This window comes from Convolutriloba macropyga, chromosome 4 (assembly GCF_964194025.1).
Source record: "Convolutriloba macropyga chromosome 4, txConMacr16.3, whole genome shotgun sequence".
Lineage (NCBI taxonomy): Eukaryota > Metazoa > Xenacoelomorpha > Acoela > Convolutidae > Convolutriloba > Convolutriloba macropyga.
In genome coordinates, this window is record NC_134471.1 from 60,495,886 (window position 1) to 60,515,246 (window position 19,361).

The window sequence follows — 19,361 nt, forward strand, 5'->3', positions numbered from 1 at the left end:
AATTGTTTCTCAGAAACAACAAACATTCATTGTCATCCTGGACTAAAAAAAAAGTTCCTAACAATTATATGCATGTGATTATTGACATAGATATTACAAAGGAGTGGTCTAAGCACTGTCTCCATTGGGACACCTCTTCTTACTACTCATCAGCTCTAGTATACTTCGTTTGAACGCACACGTTGCAATCTTTCAGAACGAAAACCTATTGAGAAATTATTTAAACGAATTTTTTGTAGTAGTTTTTGTTGTGATATCGAATGAAAAGTTTTTGAGATGTATGTGTTTTTAAGCATAAAAAATTTCATTTGAGTTTTTTGATTTGCTGGAACATTTTACCGGTTTTCGCAAAACATTATGTGTAGAATAGTTTGATCTAAGACCCAATTCCAATGGATGTGATATTGCCTATTCTCTGGGGCTACTGAAGTCGAGATGAGAACAAACAATGGCACTAATAAGCCTTCTTTTTTGGTTGGCTGTCCAGTTCACTTGCTTCCAACAAACTGCGAACTTCATCATTATGTTTTAAAAGACAAATGTACATAGAGCAGTATTTCGATTATAAAAGATTTTTGTTACATTTTTCAATGACTCTTAGTCTGTTTTAATAAACCTACTTCTTCTGGTAGTGGTATTTTGCTGAAAAATGAGTTTCCTAGGAATGCCGATGATCAGTGGTCCTGAAAAATGATATGGTTAGTTCTATCATTTATTCGATGATTAGCACTGGGGAGACCAATTAGTTGCTCGAGTGTTTTCTTGTTGTCTTTGATGTAGGCAAAAAAACAGAGTAAATTTTTTGTCTAAATGCGTTGGTCAATGACCAAACATTTTCTTCATTGGATCAGTTTAAACAAAATCTTTAAAGATGAGAAGAAAAATACAGTTTTCAGAACCCAGTTCTTCTGCCCTTCCAGAAAATGTAACAGTTTTTTCGAAATACCAATGAGGAAAAGCCTGTTGTTGTCCAGATGGAATTGAACAGTTGAATTAAATGAGGATTTAAAAAATTTTATAGTCAGCTCAATTCTTATTTTTCGATTGTTTTGATAACCATTGTCATCTGTTGTACAAAATATTTTTGCTTGGCTTTCAAAATGATAGTCAAGTATAATTCCTGGATAACTGCTTTCAGTGATCATTTTATCTTTTGGTTGTCCATTTCGATTGTTTTCGATAAGTTGTGATGTTCATCATTAGGTTTGCAGAAAAACTGCAGAAAAATGTAATCGGATTTGGTAGCACATACCTTTAGCTCATTTGACTTGAAACACAAATTTGTTTTGTCATATCTTTGCTCTTGAGATTACTTTGCAGTTTAACTTGAATTGTTTCTCAGAAATAACAAACAGTCATTGTCATCCTGGACTAAAAAAGTGTTTCTGACAATTGAATGCATGTGATTATTGACATAGATATTAAAAAGGAGTAGTTTAAGCACCGTTTCCAGTGGGAAGCTTCTTTTTACCACTCATCAGCTCTATCATACTTCGTTTGATCGTCTATGTTGCAATCTTTCGGAAAAAAATCCAAATGAGAAAGCAATTAAACAAACTTTTTGTAGTAGTTTTTGTTGTGATATTGAATAAAAAATTTTTTGAGATGTGTGTGTTGTTGAGCAAGAACAATGTTCTTCGAATTTTTTGCCTTGCTGGAAAACTTTCGGAAAACTTATCGGTTTTAGCAAAGCATCATGTGTAGAGTAGTTTGATCTGAGACCAAATTTGATTGGATTTGAAATTGTCTACTCTCTGAAGGCTATTGAAGTCGAGATGAGAACAAACAAGGGCACTGATAAGGCTTCTTTTTTGTTTGGCTGTCCAGTTTAATTGTTATCGATAATTTGCGACGTTTATCTTTAGGTTTTCAAAGAAAAATGTACGTAGGTTTGATAGCATTTAAAACTAAATCTTATGACTTGAAAGAAATCTTTTAGCCGATTAGAGCTCTAACTGAAGCTTTGCATTTTTACTTGATTTGTTCAATATAATAAAAAACATTCATCAGCAAGTGCAGTTTTCATCAATTCTACGTATCAAATCTTTGACATAGATTTGACATAAAAAGGAGTAGATCAAGCAGTGTGCCTTCTAGGAACCTCCTAATTTTACATCAACCCTGCTCGAGTATTCTTAGTTTACACACACACACGTTTTAGTCTTTCAGAGAGGACTTTTTCTATGAGTAACGTTGAACGCTGTGAGAAACCAATTGAATAAAGCTTTTAAATAGCGTTTGATGTTATATTAAATCAAATAATTTTGAAGGGTCTAAAAGTGCAGCATAATCTATCTCTTTGGAATCAGTTGTCTTCCTGAAAAACTCTAATAATCCTGAGTAGAATTTTTTAATCAAAAATCAAATTGCAGTGTGTTAAAATTTTTTGAGAAATTTTTTCTCCTTATGTACAGAATTTTGAGCGTGTAATTTGTTTCCAAATGTTAAAAAATATATATATTACAATTTTATCGTTGATCAGAAGTTTTGTTACAACTTCTTATTTGTTTGATAAAATTCAACTTGCAGTTTTTCACTACTGAGAGATGCAAATACTTCATGGGTTTGATTCTCTTGTTTTGTAGAGGTTGCGGCCACTAGATATTTCCTATTTCTTTTGTACAAATTCTGATTTTTGTCATTTCTGTCACTCTGAAAATTACCAAAATCTTTTTTCTCTGTAAAGAGATTTGTTATCACCGTCGAACATTTCATTGTGCAAAACTTTTTAAGCTTTACGTTTTCCAAGAAATTTTTTCCTGAAGGGTATGTGTTTTTGCAACGCAAAAAACATTTGTTGGTTTGGTTATCCCATTTTGTATTTGTAACACCAACTGAGGACAAGTGGTCTGTTTGCTGCGTTTTGCAGAATCCAAAATCTGCTAATGTGGTTTCGTATTGGTGATAATATGATCTATGAAAGGTTCAGTTGTTTTGCAGATTCTAGTTGGGGAATAAGAGAAGCTTAAAGTTATACCTTATGGTATTTTGACTATTTTAAGATTATTCTTTTCCATTTTGTTCAAAATAGTCTGTACTATTATCACCCAAGGAAGATACAGAGTTGCATTGATTTACAAATTTGTCAAGGTTTAATTCCAATGTATCAATAAAATTTGCGAGATTTTTTTTGTTTGGGTCGTAAGTTATGTTTACTAGTAATTTGTTTTTCAATTTTGGCTCGCAAAATTCTTTGCATTCCACCCAATTTCAACCGTTTGTTTTCTGTCAGACAAGACAAGTTCACTTCTAAATTTGGATGAAGTGTTTTTGGAAAGTAAAGAGCAACACATCTTCATTATTTTTGTTTAACTGTGTCTCTGTGATGCCAAAAAATTTTTAATCTATGTCTGAAAATAAAGTGCGCAATTGGCTTTAAACTTGCTGATTACTTTGCAGGTTTAATATACAAAACATTAAATAAATATCAGATTTTTGGCAAAATTTTTGTAACATTCACGTAGTTTAACACGAAACCGGGGTTCTTTTCAATATCTTTCCTGATTGTATCAGGGAGTCTAAATAAAATATAACAAATTATCTTATTCATCGACGCTACCCTGAATTATATGAAAAAATTAACTATAAGAATGTTGAAGTTAGTATATTTTTTGATAACGATGGTGTTCGATGACGCTAATTACCTGATTTAAGGTTTGCTGATCTCTCTGTTTTTTCAATCAACTTGTTTAAAATTGGCACGAAATTACGTAAAACATTAGTTTCCAAAATGGGGAAGCAAGGAGGCAATGTGACGTGCCCTGTTTATGTGAGTTTATGATTCCCAACAAAAAAGATTGCAATTTATTTTTTTCGTTTGTTCCTAAAGTTGCCTGGAACTAAAAACCACAAATTTTTTTTCGCATTTATTCACTATTTCGCATATATTCACTATGTAAGGACACGGGCACTGTAACTGGGGGGCGCATAACGTACTGGAGGCGCCGAACCCTAAATATTGCGATTCACTTATGATATTTCGCATTTATTCACTATGTAAGGACACGGGCACTGTAACTGGGGGGCGCACAACGTACTGGAGGCGCCGAACCCTAAATATTGTGATTCACTTATTAAATAGTTTCATGTTTTATATGTTGACGTTGACGTTTGCTCTATGGTGACTGGTTCTGGCACACTAGTTCGGGCACATTGGTTCTAACTCGCTGTTCGCATTTTGTACTCAGATGTTTTCTCACACCCTCAGCACACCATGCGGTCTTGTTTTTTTTACTCTGTGATATAATTCTTTCAACATAACCTACCTCAATTAACATTTTCTTTCCACTCTATTGCTTCTGATTTGTTTAGAGTTGAAGGAGGAGCTCAAGATTATGAATTACCAGAGACATGCAGGAACTTGGCAATAGGCACATAGAATCAAGTACATCACGGAAGGAAAGGCAGGAAGAGCAGTTCAAACATACAGAGGAGCTAAGTTGGTAGACTTGTGCAATGTTTTGAACCGCTACACTGAACAAAATTGTGACGACTTCATAGTCATTGCCGGCTTTAATGATCATCGCTTTCCCCATCTTTTTTCGTTGAGCATTTCAAATATTTAATGCAAATATTTCTTAAAAAATTTAATCTTTCAAACTTGATCATATCTCGGACAATTCACACAAAAAATAACAATCTAATTCACAATGAGATAAACAACCCGGATATTGCACTTTATAAATATATTGACTCGAACCTTTTAAAATTTTTCAATTTTTTTGCTGTTTTTAGTAATATTTCGAGTATTCTGTAAAGATTCTGCGCATTTTTCTTTTTTGGTAATCACCTGTTCTCCCATATTCTAATATATTTTGTTTTCTCGCAATTTAAATCTCATTTCTATACACCTGTCAGTAATGTTTTTCTCAAACTGCACTTCTAGTTTTATTTAGTTTTGCTTCTTTGTGAAAATTCAGCCTCAGTTGGGGCCAGTGCCAGCAAAATCTCAGAAGCGATGGTATATGTCGCGTTCCTTGTGGTTACATAAACATGAGTTGCTGTGGTTTGGCCTCTGGTTGTGAGTATTTGGGTTGTTTCGAATTCCGACAATGCACCACCAGACGCGCTCCCGATAATATATCAGTCTTCCAACCCCTCAACAGCCGCTGATTCTGCAAGTGCTGACATCAACTTAACCAGTCAACCCTCTAGATAACTAGTGAAACCACAGATTTTGCCCTCTATATTGCCATGCTCTTTTCACATGCTATATTCACCCGCGCCAAAAAGAGAAACTGCAGTTTTGTCAATAGCAAAATTATGAGAAATCTCAAGATGTGGAGCCAAGGACAAGTAGATGAACTATTTTCTGAAGGGAAAGCCCTTCAGCTCCAACTATAAAAAGCATCAAAGCACAATCAGAATGAAGTGCGCGACTTAAGCCGCCTCGTGCACCAAGGTAAATTCTCCAGTGCTATGGGCAGCGAGACCCAAAAAAGCGCAGTTCTATCTCTCATCTAATCATTGGGATCGTCCACTGTTCTAGATGTTCTGAAAAAAGCACCCACCTGCAAGCAGAGCCGATTCCGCATTGAAATTCACAGATGAAAATCCCGCTCCTCCTTAACAAGCTTCAGTCTTTTAAAATATAAGCTTGAAAAAAGTTAAACAGGGTGCATTAAAAAAATCCATGGCAGCTAAGTATGCTCAGATCTAGATGCTGACGAATGATTTTGTTTACTTACTGCATTTGACAAAACCTCCACCCCATTTTGCAAAGTTATTTGGCATTTGAATTTGCCACCAAATTGTTACACCATAACATTTTAGCGCTTACAATGCCTGCCGTCTAATTCTTCTTGACAAAAATCCTGATGTCAGACCTATAGCAAAAAAAAAGTTTTGCAGAGAATGTTGTAGAGTGTGTCAAACAAGATCTGAATGGTCTAGGAGGCAATACCCAGCTTTTTTCTGGACAAAAGTGCGACACAAAGCTCGTCATTCTTACGCTGAGATCTTGCTGTAATGAATACAATAACGACGTACTAATAATGATTGATTCCAAAAATGCTGTCAGCAAACTAAAAAAAAGTTCGCACTGCATAGCATCTGCAAGCAGTTTCTTTCACAAAACAAACGCTTTGAATTACACTTACCAAGCAACATCTAAGCTGGTTGTCAAGAAAAACATATTTTTGTCTCAAGAGAGGACAATTTAGGGCGATAGTCTTGCTATGGCAATGTAAGGCATCGCCACGTTACCGCTTATTAGATTTCAAACCAACAGCATAATACAGAATAGGTATGCAGACGATGGCTCCGCTGCCGGAAAAGTATGGTAATTGCGAGATCTTTTCAATTGCTTTTGTCTTAATTACAAGCCTTACATATATCTGGTGATTGATCCTATACGTCAGTTAGTGCTTAAAAAGAGAAAACTGGCAGCGGCGAGCAAAATGCTGAATCACATAAAGGACAGGTATTTTAGGCTCTATGATTGGTGACTCCTCATAGTAATCTGTTTTTGCCCTTGCGTCTTTGCGTAAATCTAATTCTATGCCTGAAAAAATTCTTATAATTTGCGACAACATCACTGAAGAAAGTTTACAGCTGCTTAACCAGAGGCGTTCAACAGAAACTTGCCTACCTCAACCGAACAACGCCCTCTTTAACCGACGCCCTGTTAGCCGTATGAAAAGCTCCGAATGCGAAATTTACACTAGCCATAACCCTTCTCGAACCCTAAGATGCGGCCGTTCGAAGTATTTACGCCCTATCCTTGCACCTGTGTGGATTTATTATAGCTACTGGATTGACCTCTCCATCCCCCTCATAAAGCATTAGCCTATCCAGGTTGAGCTCCTTCAAAATCGTTTGCAAAAGGATATGATAATTGCCCGCATAAAGGAAGAAAGAACCAAGCTAGATATTCTGAAAAAATCAATGGATCAGCAAAAAAAATAAGTGGCACTCGCTGCACAAGAATTACGATATGGCCGCGAGTTAAGGAAAACACATAGCATGAGCCCATGTGAAGAAAGATAAAATCAGGCAAGCGCTCTACTGTGCAGAAGGCCGAAACACTCACAATCGCCATAACGAAAGCCAAGACACGTTCAGGAATTTGATCAAAGTTTGTAATGATGTCGATATAGAGCCATCGTTTGAGCCACTTCAAGGAGAATCCTTTCCATAGAAAACCACAAGCAGTGAAGACGACGCTTGGCTGGACATCAAGCGAATGTTTATTGTCAGAGAGAAAATGCTCCCTACATTTTTCCCGAACTCCTTAAAACCGGGAGATTAATCATACAGGTAGCCAAACCCATCATTTCAAGTGGAAAGCAACGGTCCACATTCTGCGTCAAGAAGTACCATAAACTCCATCAAGACGAAGAACTAAAGTTGCATACGCTTGACGTGATCTGAAAGCACCAAGACAGCCTTCAAAGTCTGCTAACAAAAGGTAGAATTAAATCAAAATTGGGTAGGAAGCAATGTAAAAACAGACAGAAGCGTCTTGCTAGGGAGGCTTACTTGTTACTTACGGACGAAGTTGTCCGTAGTTCGAGTGAGAATCCCAAACATGACATTGAATGTCTGCCCGATAGTGCCTCAGTGTTGGTTACGTCTAACGTTGTTGCGAAGAAACGGTGCTTGGAGAACATACCTTAGACACCTGAAAAACTTAGCAATACGAGAGAACGATATTTCAAGTGTGTTTTTCCTTGAATAAAGTATAAATAATGATTTGACTGCAGATTTCTTGAAATTTCGTGTTTCAAAAAACGAAATGTTTTCTGAGCGAGTCGTAAAAAACTTTCAGTGTAGATAATTGAAAGAGGAATGGAAAAAAGCGAAAAATGATATAGAAGATCTCCGCACAAGAGCTGACAAAAACAGGTCTGAACTGAGAAAATGTGTAGACAAAAAACTTTTCGTTCCATTAATCTACTCACTACTCAATAAACTTCGTCACATAATGGACGCCAACTCAAAAAGAATGAATCATAAGCTAGAAAAACCGTCAAAGCGTTAGGATAGACCGCTACGCGACAACCTTGGCAATACTTGACAATTTGGAATACCTGTTTTTGTTAAATATCTTCTTTTTTTCAGGCCGAAGCACCCGGTTCAGGTCAAATTTAATGAATTTCGTTTTCTCGCAGATATTGATAAATCAGTGAATATTCAAAGACAAAATGGAATATATGGTGAAAAGCTCTGTGAAGTTTAAGAATCTAGTAAATGGTACGCTAAGAACCAGAGAGAAACGCCGGTGGATAGAAGTCTGTCAAAAGTGCCCATCAATTTTAAAGAACATGGCCTCCTAGCAGTACCACTTGATAATGGTACTGGGTTTGGCAAAATGAGAAAGTCCACATATCAAACAAAACTCGACCAAGTTCTTGATTGTCCTCATTTTTCACGGATAGATGCAAGTGATGACATCATAACAAATATTGAAAAGGATATTAACCGCACTTTATTGGAAAAGAAAAAAAAGGACTTGATAATCGAGAAAAATGATCAAAAGTTGAGGTCAACTGGAGCACAACCTACTAGACGTTATGGTCTGGCTAATGTGCACAAGAAAGACTCACCATTGCGCCCTGTTCTGTCAATACCATGAAGTCCTTACCACAATTTGAATAGGTTTTTAACTCCGCTTTTTGAAAGAATGCCTGGGGCAAAAATCGAAACCTCCAGTTTGCAAGCGAGACAAAATTTGAAAATATTCAACTTGAGGAAAACGAGCAAGTAATTTCTTTGGATGTGAAAAGTTTGCACCTGACATCGAACGATCCACTCTCAAGCTCTTACTTAAACTGGCAGTCACTAATCTTCATTTCAAAAGTAAGGATAACTGGTACTGTCAGATAGACTGCCTGGCAATGGTAGCATCCCTATCAGTTGTCTTAGCTAGTATTTGGATGAAGTCCTTTGAAGAAAAATTGAGTGACCAGAGTCAAACACCGAGTGGGAGAACACTCAAACACCGAAACACTCACACCGAAACACTCACAATCGCCATAACGAAAGCCAAGACACGTTCAGGAATTTGATCAAAGTTTGTAATGATGTCGATATAGAGCCATCGTTTGAGTCACTTCAAGGAGAATCCTTTCCATAGAAAACCACAAGCAGTGAAGACGACGCTTGGCTGGACATCAAAGCGAATGTTTATTGTCAGAGAGAAAATGCTCCCTACATTTTTCCCGAACTCCCTAAAACCGGGAGATTAATCATACAGGTAGCCAAACACATCATTTCAAGTGGAAAGCAACGGTCCACATTCTGCGTCAAGAAGTACCATAAACTCCATCAAGACGAAGAACTAAAGTTGCATACGCTTGACGTGATCTGGAAGCACCAAGACAGCCTTCAAAGTCTGCTAACAAAAGGTAGAATTAAATCAAAATTGGGTAGAAAGCAATGTAAAAACAGACAGAAGCGTCTTGCTAGGGAGGCTTACTTGTTACTTACGGACGAAGTTGTCCGTAGTTCGAGTGAGAATCCCAAACATGACATTGAATGTCTGCCCGATAGTGCCTCAGTGTTGGTTACGTCTAACGTTGTTGCGAAGAAACGGTGCTTGGAGACCATACCTTAGACACCTGAAAAACTTAGCAATACGAGAGAACGATATTTCAAGTGTGTTTTTCCTTGAATAAAGTATAAATAATGATTTGACTGCAGATTTCTTGAAATTTCGTGTTCCAAAAAACGAAATGTTTTCTGAGCGAGTCGTAAAAAACTTTCAGTGTAGATAATTGAAAGAGGAATGGAAAAAAGCGAAAAATGATATAGAAGATCTCCGCACAAGAGCTGACAAAAACAGGTCTGAACTGAGAAAATGTGTAGACAAAAAACTTTTCGTTCCATTAATCTACTCACTACTCAATAAACTTCGTCACATAATGGACGCCAACTCAAAAAGAATGAATCATAAGCTAGAAAAACCGTCAAAGCGTTAGGATAGACCGCTACGCGACAACCTTGGCAATACTTGACAATTTGGAATTACCTGTTTTTGTTAAATATCTTCTTTCTTTCAGGCCGAAGCACCCGGTTCAGGTCAAATTTAATGAATTTCGTTTTCTCGCAGATATTGATAAATCAGTGAATAATCAAAGACAAAATGGAATATATGGTGAAAAGCTCTGTGAAGTTTAAGAATCTAGTAAATGGTACGCTAAGAACCAGAGAGAAACGCCGGTGGATAGAAGTCTGTCAAAAGTGCCCATCTATTTTAAAGAACATGGCCTCCTAGCAGTACCACTTGATAATGGTACTGGGTTTGGCAAAATGAGAAAGTCCACATATCAAACAAAACTCGACCAAGTTCTTGATTGTCCTCATTTTTCACGGATAGATGCAAGTGATGACATCATAACAAATATTGAAAAGGATATTAACCGCACTTTATTGGAAAAGAAAAAAAAGGACTTGATAATCGAGAAAAATGATCAAAAGTTGAGGTCAACTGGAGCACAACCTACTAGACGTTATGGTCTGGCTAATGTGCACAAGAAAGACTCACCATTGCGCCCTGTTCTGTCAATACCATGAAGTCCTTACCACAATTTGAATAGGTTTTTAACTCCGCTTTTTGAAAGATTGCCTGGGGCAAAAATCGAAACCTCCAGTTTGCAAGCGAGACAAAATTTGAAAATATTCAACTTGAGGAAAACGAGCAAGTAATTTCTTTGGATGTGAAAAGTTTGCACCTGACATCGAACGATCCACTCTCAAGCTCTTACTTAAACTGGCAGTCACTAATCTTCATTTCAAAAGTAAGGATAACTGGTACTGTCAGATAGACTGCCTGGCAATGGTAGCATCCCTATCAGTTGTCTTAGCTAGTATTTGGATGAAGTCCTTTGAAGAAAAATTGAGTGACCAGAGTCAAACACCGAGTGGGAGAATTAAAGATCCCAAAGAGAAATTTCCAGATTGCCATCGAAAAACTGCTTGAGACAACAACGCTGTCGAATGTTAAAAAAGCGAGAACTGGTACCAAATGAAATGCCAAAAGGTAGACAAAGAGCTGTACGAAAAAATTGGGTGATGTCGTTTGGATATGTATGAAAAATATGCCATTATGGCCGAAAACGGAAACTTTTTGGAAGATATGTAGATGATATTATTTGTACCGTAAAAGACAACCCCAATAAAATGCTTCAAGAGGTCAACGATTTGCATCCAAATTTAGAGTTCACTCTTGGAACTTTAAATGATAAGCGCGAATTAGCATTTTTGGATGTGGCAGCGCACGTTAATAAAATGGTATCAAAAACAAACAGACACTGGTACTATCTTTAATTTCCAAAGTTGTGCAACTCTTCAACTCAAGACGAACATTATTGAAGGGACAATCTATAGACGAGTACGCTGTACGAGTAATTGGACAAATTTTGCAGCTGTGAAAATGAATGAAAAAAATTGGTTGAACAATCAATATCTAGAGAGTTGGTCATCAAAAGTAGTAAATGAAATGTTACAAAAAATTTCAACGAAACCGAAGCAACTGAACAAGCCTGTCGCATAAAACACCTCAAACGAGTCATTAAAGAAAAAGAACAATGAACTACCACTGTTGTTTCTGCAATACAGATGTAACCTTAGACTAAGGCTTAAGGAAAATCTAGAAACGGCCGCAGAATTGAATGTGATCTTCACAAGCCGCAAACTCAAGACATGCTTACCAACATTGAAATCCCGATTTGAGATGCTTCTGAAGTCTCATCTGGTTTACCAGATAACTTATGGTGGATGTAATTCCACCGATATCGGGCAAACCAACAGACATATTGCAACAAGGACTTCGGAGCTTTAAAAAAGATACTCCCCAGTTGGACAACATGTGAGTGAATGCTGTGGTTCTTCCCGAGCATTCGAGTAGCGTGTCATTGATCAGTGCAACGACTCGCAAAGCCAATGACACTGGAAGCCACTTATATTGCGCAGCGAAAGCCAGCACCTAACACGCGGGATGAATACAGGAGCCAAGAGCTAACTCCTAAATATTAGTCTACATTCACACATGTGGCTTTTTTTTGAAATTTACATGTCTAAAGAACCGAATTCGAGTTGATTGCGAAATTTTAAAAGTTCCATCCAAAGTGGTGGAATAAAATGGTAAAAGAGTAGGAAAAAAGCAAAAAATTTGCAAAACTTGAAACAAATTGAGAAAAAAAAAATTTGTACGTATGAAATCGTGACAAACTAACGTGATAAGTTTGAATCATTTTGGTTGTAAATACTCCAACTTTAAGTTTAGACAACTTCCTAAACTGATGATGCTAGTTATAGCGAAAACGTTTGTTCTAATTATTTAATTATTTTTGACTTAGTCCTTATATCAAAGCGAATGGACTCTGGGAAACTCGATTTCATGGAACTTTTTTCGATGTCAAAGTTTTGAATCCCCTCGCATATTCGTGCCAGGAAACCATCAAAAAATTGTACTCAAGTTATGATGAATTAGATATAAAGAACTGAAACATGAGACCACATTATCGAAATTGAAAAGAGTTCTTTCAATCCTCTAGTTATCGCTGCCACTGGTGCTGCCAGCCCTCTGCCACTAATATCTTGAAAGAGTTAGCCAAAGTTAATCAACACGAAGAGCAATTGATACACAGGCACAATCTTTTAGTCCGGATCATTCTGCTGGACAATGGTTGGAGCAGATACTTGATTTCTTAATTCTTCTATTGTTTCAATTTGCTTAATTTACTTTTTTTTATTGTACGCAAAGAAATAATTTTGAAAACTATATTATTTGTTCAACGATAGAGGTCTGTCAAAAATGCCCATCTATCTTAAAGAACATGACCTTCTAGCAGTACCACATGATAATGGTACTGGGTTTGGCAAAATGAGAAAGTCCACATATCAAACAAAACTCGACCAAGTTCTTGATTGTCCTCAGTTTTCACGGATAGATGCAAGTGATGACATCATAACAAATATTGAAAAGGTTATTAACAGCACTTTATTGGAAAAGAAAAAAACAGGAATTAATAATCGAGAAAAATGATCAAAAGTTCAGGTCAACTGGCGCACAACCTACTAGACTTTATGGTCTGGCTAATGTGCACAAGAAAGAGTCACCATTGCGCCCTGTTCTGTCAATACCACGAAGTCCTTACCAAAATTTGAATAGGTTTTTAACTCCGCTTTTTGAAAGAATGCCTGGGGCAAACATCGAAACCTCCAGTTTGCAAGCGAGACAGAAACTTGAAAATATTCAACTTGAGGAAAACGAGCAAGTAATTTCTTTGGATGTAAAAAGTTTGCACTGACATCGAACGATCCACTCTCAAGCTCTTACTTAAACTGGCAGTCACTAATGTTCATTTCAAAAGTAAGGATAACTGGTACTGTCAGATAGACTGCCTGGCAATGGTAGCATCCCTATCAGTTGTCTTAGCTAACATTTGGATGAAGTCCTTCGAAGAAAAATTGAGTGACCAGAGTCAAACACCGAGTGTAAGAATTAAAGATCCCAAAAAGAATTTTCCAGATTGCCATCGAAAAACTGCTTGTGACAACAAAGCTGTCGAATGTTAAAAAAGCGAGAACTGGTACCAAATGAAATGCCAGAAGGTAGAAAAAGAGCTGTACGAAAAAATTGGGTAATGTCGTTTGGATATGTATGAAAAATATGCCACTATGGCCGAACACGGAAACTTTTTGGAAGATATGTAGAGGATTTTAATTGTACCGTAAAAGACAACCCCAATAAAATGCTTCAAGAGGTCAATGATTTGCATCCAAATTTAGAGTTCACTCTTGGAACTTCAAATGATAAGCGCGAATTAGCATTTTTGGATGTGGCAGCTCACGTTAATAAAATGGTATCAAAAACAAACAGACACTGGTACTATCTTTAATTTCCGAAGTTGTGCAACTCTTCAGCTCAAGACGAACATTATTGAAGGGACAATCTATAGACGAGTACGCTGTACGAGTAATTGGACAAATTTTGCAATTGTAAAAATGAATGAAAAAATTTGGTTGAACAATCAATATCTGGAGAGTTGGTCATCAAAAGTAGTGATTGAAATGTTACAAAAAATTTCAACGAAACCGAAGCAACTGAACAAGTCTGTCGCATAAAACACCTCAAATGAGTCATTAAAGAAAAAGGACAATGATCTACCATTGTTGTTTCTGCAATACCGATGTAACCTTAGACTAAGGCTTAAGGAAAATCTAAAAACGGCCGCAGAATTGAATGTGATCTTCACAATCCGCAAACTCAAGACATGCTTACCAACATTGAAATCCCGATTTGAGATGCTTCTGAAGTCTCATCTGGTTTACCAGATAACTTATGGTGGATGTAATTCCACCGATATCGGGCAAACCAACAGACATATTGCAACAAGGACTTCGGAGCTTTAAAAAAGATACTCCCCAGTTGGACAACATGTGAGTGAATGCTGTGGCTCTTCCCGAGCATTCGAGTGGCGTGTTATTGATCAGTGCAACGACTTGCAAAACTAATGACACTGGAAGCCACTTATTTTGCGCAGCGAAAGCCAGCACTTAACAAGCGGGATGAATACAGGAGCCGAGAGCTAACTCCTAAATATTAGTCTACATTCACACATGTGGCTTTTTTTCGAAATTTACATGTCTACAGAACCGAATTCGAGTCGATTGTGAATTTTTAAAAGTTCCATCCAAAGTGGTGGAATAAAATGGTAAAAGAATTGGTAAAAAAGCAAAAAATTTGCAAAACTTGAATTAAATTGAGAAAAAAAATGTACATATGAAATCGTGACAAACTCACGCGATAAGTTTGAATCAATTTGGTTGTAATTACTCCAACTTTAAGTTTTAACAACTTCCTAAACTGATGGATGATGCTAGTTATAGCGAAAACGTTTGTTCTAATTATTTAATTATTTTTGACTTAGTCCTTATAGCAAAGCGAATGGACTCTGGGAAACTCGATTTCATGGAACTTTTTTCGATGTCAAAGTTTTGAATCCCCTCGCATATTCGTGCCAGGAAACCATAAAAAATTGTACTCAAATTATGATGAACTTAGATATAAAGAACTGAAATATGAGACCTTATTATCGAAGTTGAAAAGAATTCTTTCAATCCTCTAGTTATTGCCGCCACTGGTGCTGCCAGCCCTCCACCACTAAAATCTTGAAAGAGTTAGCCAAAGGTAATCAACACGAAGAGCAATTGATACACAGGCACCATCTTTTAGTCCGAACCATTCTGTTGGACGATGCTAGGAGCAGATACTTGATTTCTTAATTCTTCTAGTGTTTCAATTTGCTTAATTTACTTTTTTTATTGTACGCAAAGAAATAACTTTCCAAAACTATATTATTTGTTCAACGCTTAAAGCTGCATCGAGTTGGTCGTCTGAATTACACAAAAAAGACCATTTTGGTTTTTGCTCCCAGCTATAGGGGGGTATAACATAATGGGGACACAAATGGAGTAGATTCAAAGAATGGACCACATTTATCAACACAAAATTGACTTAAAAAATAGACAATCCGTACCAAAATGGACAAGGTGCACAGCAACACAAACATTTTCTACTCACGATCTAAACAGAAAGACGAAAATTTGAGAAAATGGGGCGATATGCGTCATTCATACTTAGTGGTATAATATAGAATAGGTATAAAACCAAAATACCTTTTTTGGTATTATACCACTTTTGGAAAACGACAGAGGAAGGCGAGAGCAAAGTTAGGACTGGTAGAAAGAGCACAAAACAAGAGTGTAGCTCCTGAACAATGGGGCTTCATTGTTCTCTGTCCTTGAGCGAGCTTGCGTGATGTGCGCCATGGCTCAGATACATTCTCAGGCACAACAACTGCTTAAAGCAATTCCTAAACTATGTAAAATCTTCAAATGAACTTTTATACTGTAAATATCAATTAGATTTTTTGAAAAACTGTAAAAACAATGATATCATTCCGGATTTTTTTAGGTTCCGAATTCCCAAAAACGAAGTTTTTTCAGACCAAGCGGTGCACAGCTTTCAACTTAAGCATTTAAGGAAAGAAATAAGTCGTGCGGAACAATGCTGTAGATTGTTTGAAACAAAACTTGGAGAGGATAGGGTTATTCTCAGGAAAGAAGTGAAAAAAGAATTAATACCTTCAATTGTATACAACATTAGAAAGGAAATGAGAGATCATTCCGAATTGTTTAGTAAAAGACTTAATGACAAGTTAGCAAAGATCTCTGAGAAACAAGACAGGCCTTTGCTTAATGGATCTCATAATAATGTTGTTACACTGGAGGGTGTTGAACTGCCGAAATTTGTCCTGGACGTTTTATCGTTAGGTCCAAAGCATCCAGTCAGGGACAAATTTAATGAAGTGCACTTCCTTGCGGATGTAGACAGATTATTTCGTGAGTTAAGGGAGAACAACACTGATGGTGAAAAGTTATGTGAAATAGAATCGTCTGCCAAATGGTACGCCAAGAATGTACGTGAGACACCAATGGATAGAGCGGTTAAAAAATAAATGATTTTTTGAAAGATCAAAAACTACTAGCTGTACCTTTTGATAAAGGTTGCGGTTTTTGTGTTATGAAACAGACAGCATACTTGGATAAGCTACATGAAATTCTGAGATCCAGTCAGTTTGAGCCTCGTAATGGAACAAGTGATGATCGAAGAATAAGAACGGAAAAACCGATAAATAGCAGTTTGCATCAATTAATGAAACAGGGAAAGATAAATGAAAATATTTATCACAGGCTCAGGACAACTGGATCGCAACCGGCCAGGCTTTATGGACTTGCTAAGGTACATAAAATTAGGACACCGCTTCGGCCTGTTCTGTCAATACCCGGTAGCAGCTACGAGAACCTCAATAAATTTCTGTCTCCCTTTTTCAGGAAGTTACCAGGTGCAATTATTGAGACTAACTTGAAAGATGCCAGAGCAGCTCTAGAGGCTACCAAATTGGATGAAGATTAGCTAGTGGTATCTCTCGATGCAAAAAGCTCATACACCAATGTACCGGTTGAGGAGGCAATTGAAATTGCGCTTAAAGAACTGTACTCCAGTGACGAGGTACCTGAGATTCCGAGGTCAGCTATGAAGAGCCTTTTGAGACTAGCCGTAACGAATGTTCACTTAAGTGCAATAAAATGTGGTACACTCAATCGGACGGTTTAGCAATGGGTGCTTCGCTGGTGGTAATTTTGCCAAATTTTTGGATGAAGTGCTTTGGAAAATTTTTATCTTTGCAGAAACCAAAAAAGGGAAGAGAGATCAAAACACCTGGCACAAAGGTGATATGCATTGACTGTAAACGACGCGTCACTTTCCGAGGGAAAAGAGTCAAGTGCAAATCGTGCAAAAACTGGTTTCATGCAAAATGTCAAGGTATCATTGACACAGAATATCGGACCATGCAGGAAATTGTTTGAATCTGTTCCTATTCTGCAGAAACAGGTAGAAAAGAGGACACACTGAAATTGAAATTATTCAAGAGGTATGTGGATGACATAGTGTGCACGGTAAAGGGGAACCCTCTAGATTACCTTGAGTATGCAAATTCTCTTCACAAGAACTTACAATTCATTCTCGAGACACCAAACGGAAGTGCAGACCTGGCATTCCTGGATCTAAACATAAACCTAAACGAAGACAGAAAAATCATCTGTCATTGGTGTCAAAAATCAACTGATACCGGCATAATCCTAAATTTCCGTAGCTGTGCACCGTTACAACATAAAAGAAATGTGATTCAAGGGACTGTGCATAGGATTTTTAATGCGACCAGTGACTGGCAATCCTTTGAAGTAGCTCTTAAGAAAAATCAAGATATCTGGACTGAAAATCAATACCCAACAGAGTGGTCCTCCAGTATTGTTAATGGGACGTTGGATAAAATAGTCACGAAGAAAAAGGTCACAGCAAAACCACCCCAAAATGAACACAATCTTAAAAAAGTTAAAAGCCTTAACAATAGGGAGCCTAAACTTAGGTTTTTTGTTCAATACAGAGGAAATATCACGCCAAATTTTGCAAGTAGACTGAAACAATTGTGTGATATTCAAATCATTTTCACAACAAGAAAGCTAAGAACTTGCTTGCCCACCCTAAAATCACTCTTTGATAAGAATCTGAAATCCCATGTGGTAGTAATGGATGCAGTTCCATCTATGTTGGCCAAACCAGCCGACATGTTACCACTAGAATTTCAGAGCATCAAAATAAGGATTCCCCTGTTGGACAACACCTTGTTGATTGTTGTGGTACAACGCATAACGTAAAATGGGAGATTCTTGACGCATGTCGCGGGGTTGAGAAACTAATGGCGATAGAAGCGATCTACATCAAAAAGCTGAAACTGTAATTAAATATGCGCGATGAATATCGGGGGAGGGAATTGACATTGAAATACTAGTTCAAATAAAAAAATTTGACTTTTGAAATTCAAAAAATATTCTGTTACATGTTAATTCGAAATTTTGTCAACCCCAAAAAGTAAAAAATGAAAACAGATAGGAATGAAAGTAAAAATCCCTTTTCAGGAATAGTAAGCATTATACCCGGAATTTTCATAAAATCCGGAATATAAAATGAATTGATTTTAGTGTAATAAGTGTAAATAAAATAAAGTAAATGTAATTTTATCTGTATATAATTTCAAAAATTCGATGTTATTTTAACTCATTTCTTAGAATTATAGTCAAAGACAAGTTTATATACTTTGTAACTGATTTCATTTAATTTTTAATTCTGACGATGAACGCAATGTTCGAAAACGTTCGTTTTAGTTAATCAATTAAAGTTTTAATTGACAATTACTTCTCTGCATAATTTAAAAGTGTGAATGAGTGCAAACGACAGACAGAGGTGAGCACGAACAATTTTGCTACCTGCAAAAAAAAAAAACGAATTTTCAAGTACCTGAAGATTGTAAAGAAAGAAAGCTTGCCGTAAGTAGCAAAATCAGAAAATTTGAAAGTAGAAGCGATAAACAACCTCGCTCAATGGTTTGACATTTAATTTGCAACAGTGGTGACTGACAATGAGTACAAAATTTTTGAGTGGAAATCTTTCATTTGGCTACATTTATCTCCGAATAGCAGAAACGGAAAAAAGAAAAAATTGTGTGTACTAGACTACTCTAATAAAGAGGTGACTATTCAATATCGCCTATCGTAGACAAAACCTGAGAAACATTTTCGTCTTCGTTTAAAAATCCTCTTCACAGACGAACTATACCAGCAACTTGAATCGAAAAAAATGCAATGACATTCGAACTCTGTATGTCGAATTCAGAAAAGCCTTTGACAAAGTAGCGCACAAAAGACTCATCCAGAAGCTCAAGAACATTGGCCTCGGAGGAAAGCTACTCCAACTACTCGAAAGCTATCTCACAAACCGAACGCAACGCGTC

The 19,361-nt window shown here is 36.8% G+C and overlaps 2 protein-coding genes across 2 annotated transcripts in view; one reads left to right on the forward strand and one right to left on the reverse strand.

Annotated features, from left to right (window-relative positions):
- Positions 1 to 19,361, reverse strand: part of LOC142337798 (cyclin-dependent kinase 9-like) — a 209,603-nt gene that overhangs the window by 34,300 nt on the left and 155,942 nt on the right. The window lies entirely within an intron of this gene.
- LOC142337797 (testis-expressed protein 264-like) overlaps positions 4,069 to 19,361 on the forward strand; it is a 114,956-nt gene continuing 99,663 nt past the window's right edge. The window contains exon 1 of the mRNA XM_075387316.1: positions 4,069 to 4,079. The gene's annotated coding sequence lies outside the window, so the exon portion shown is untranslated. The remainder of the gene's footprint in view (positions 4,080 to 19,361) is intronic.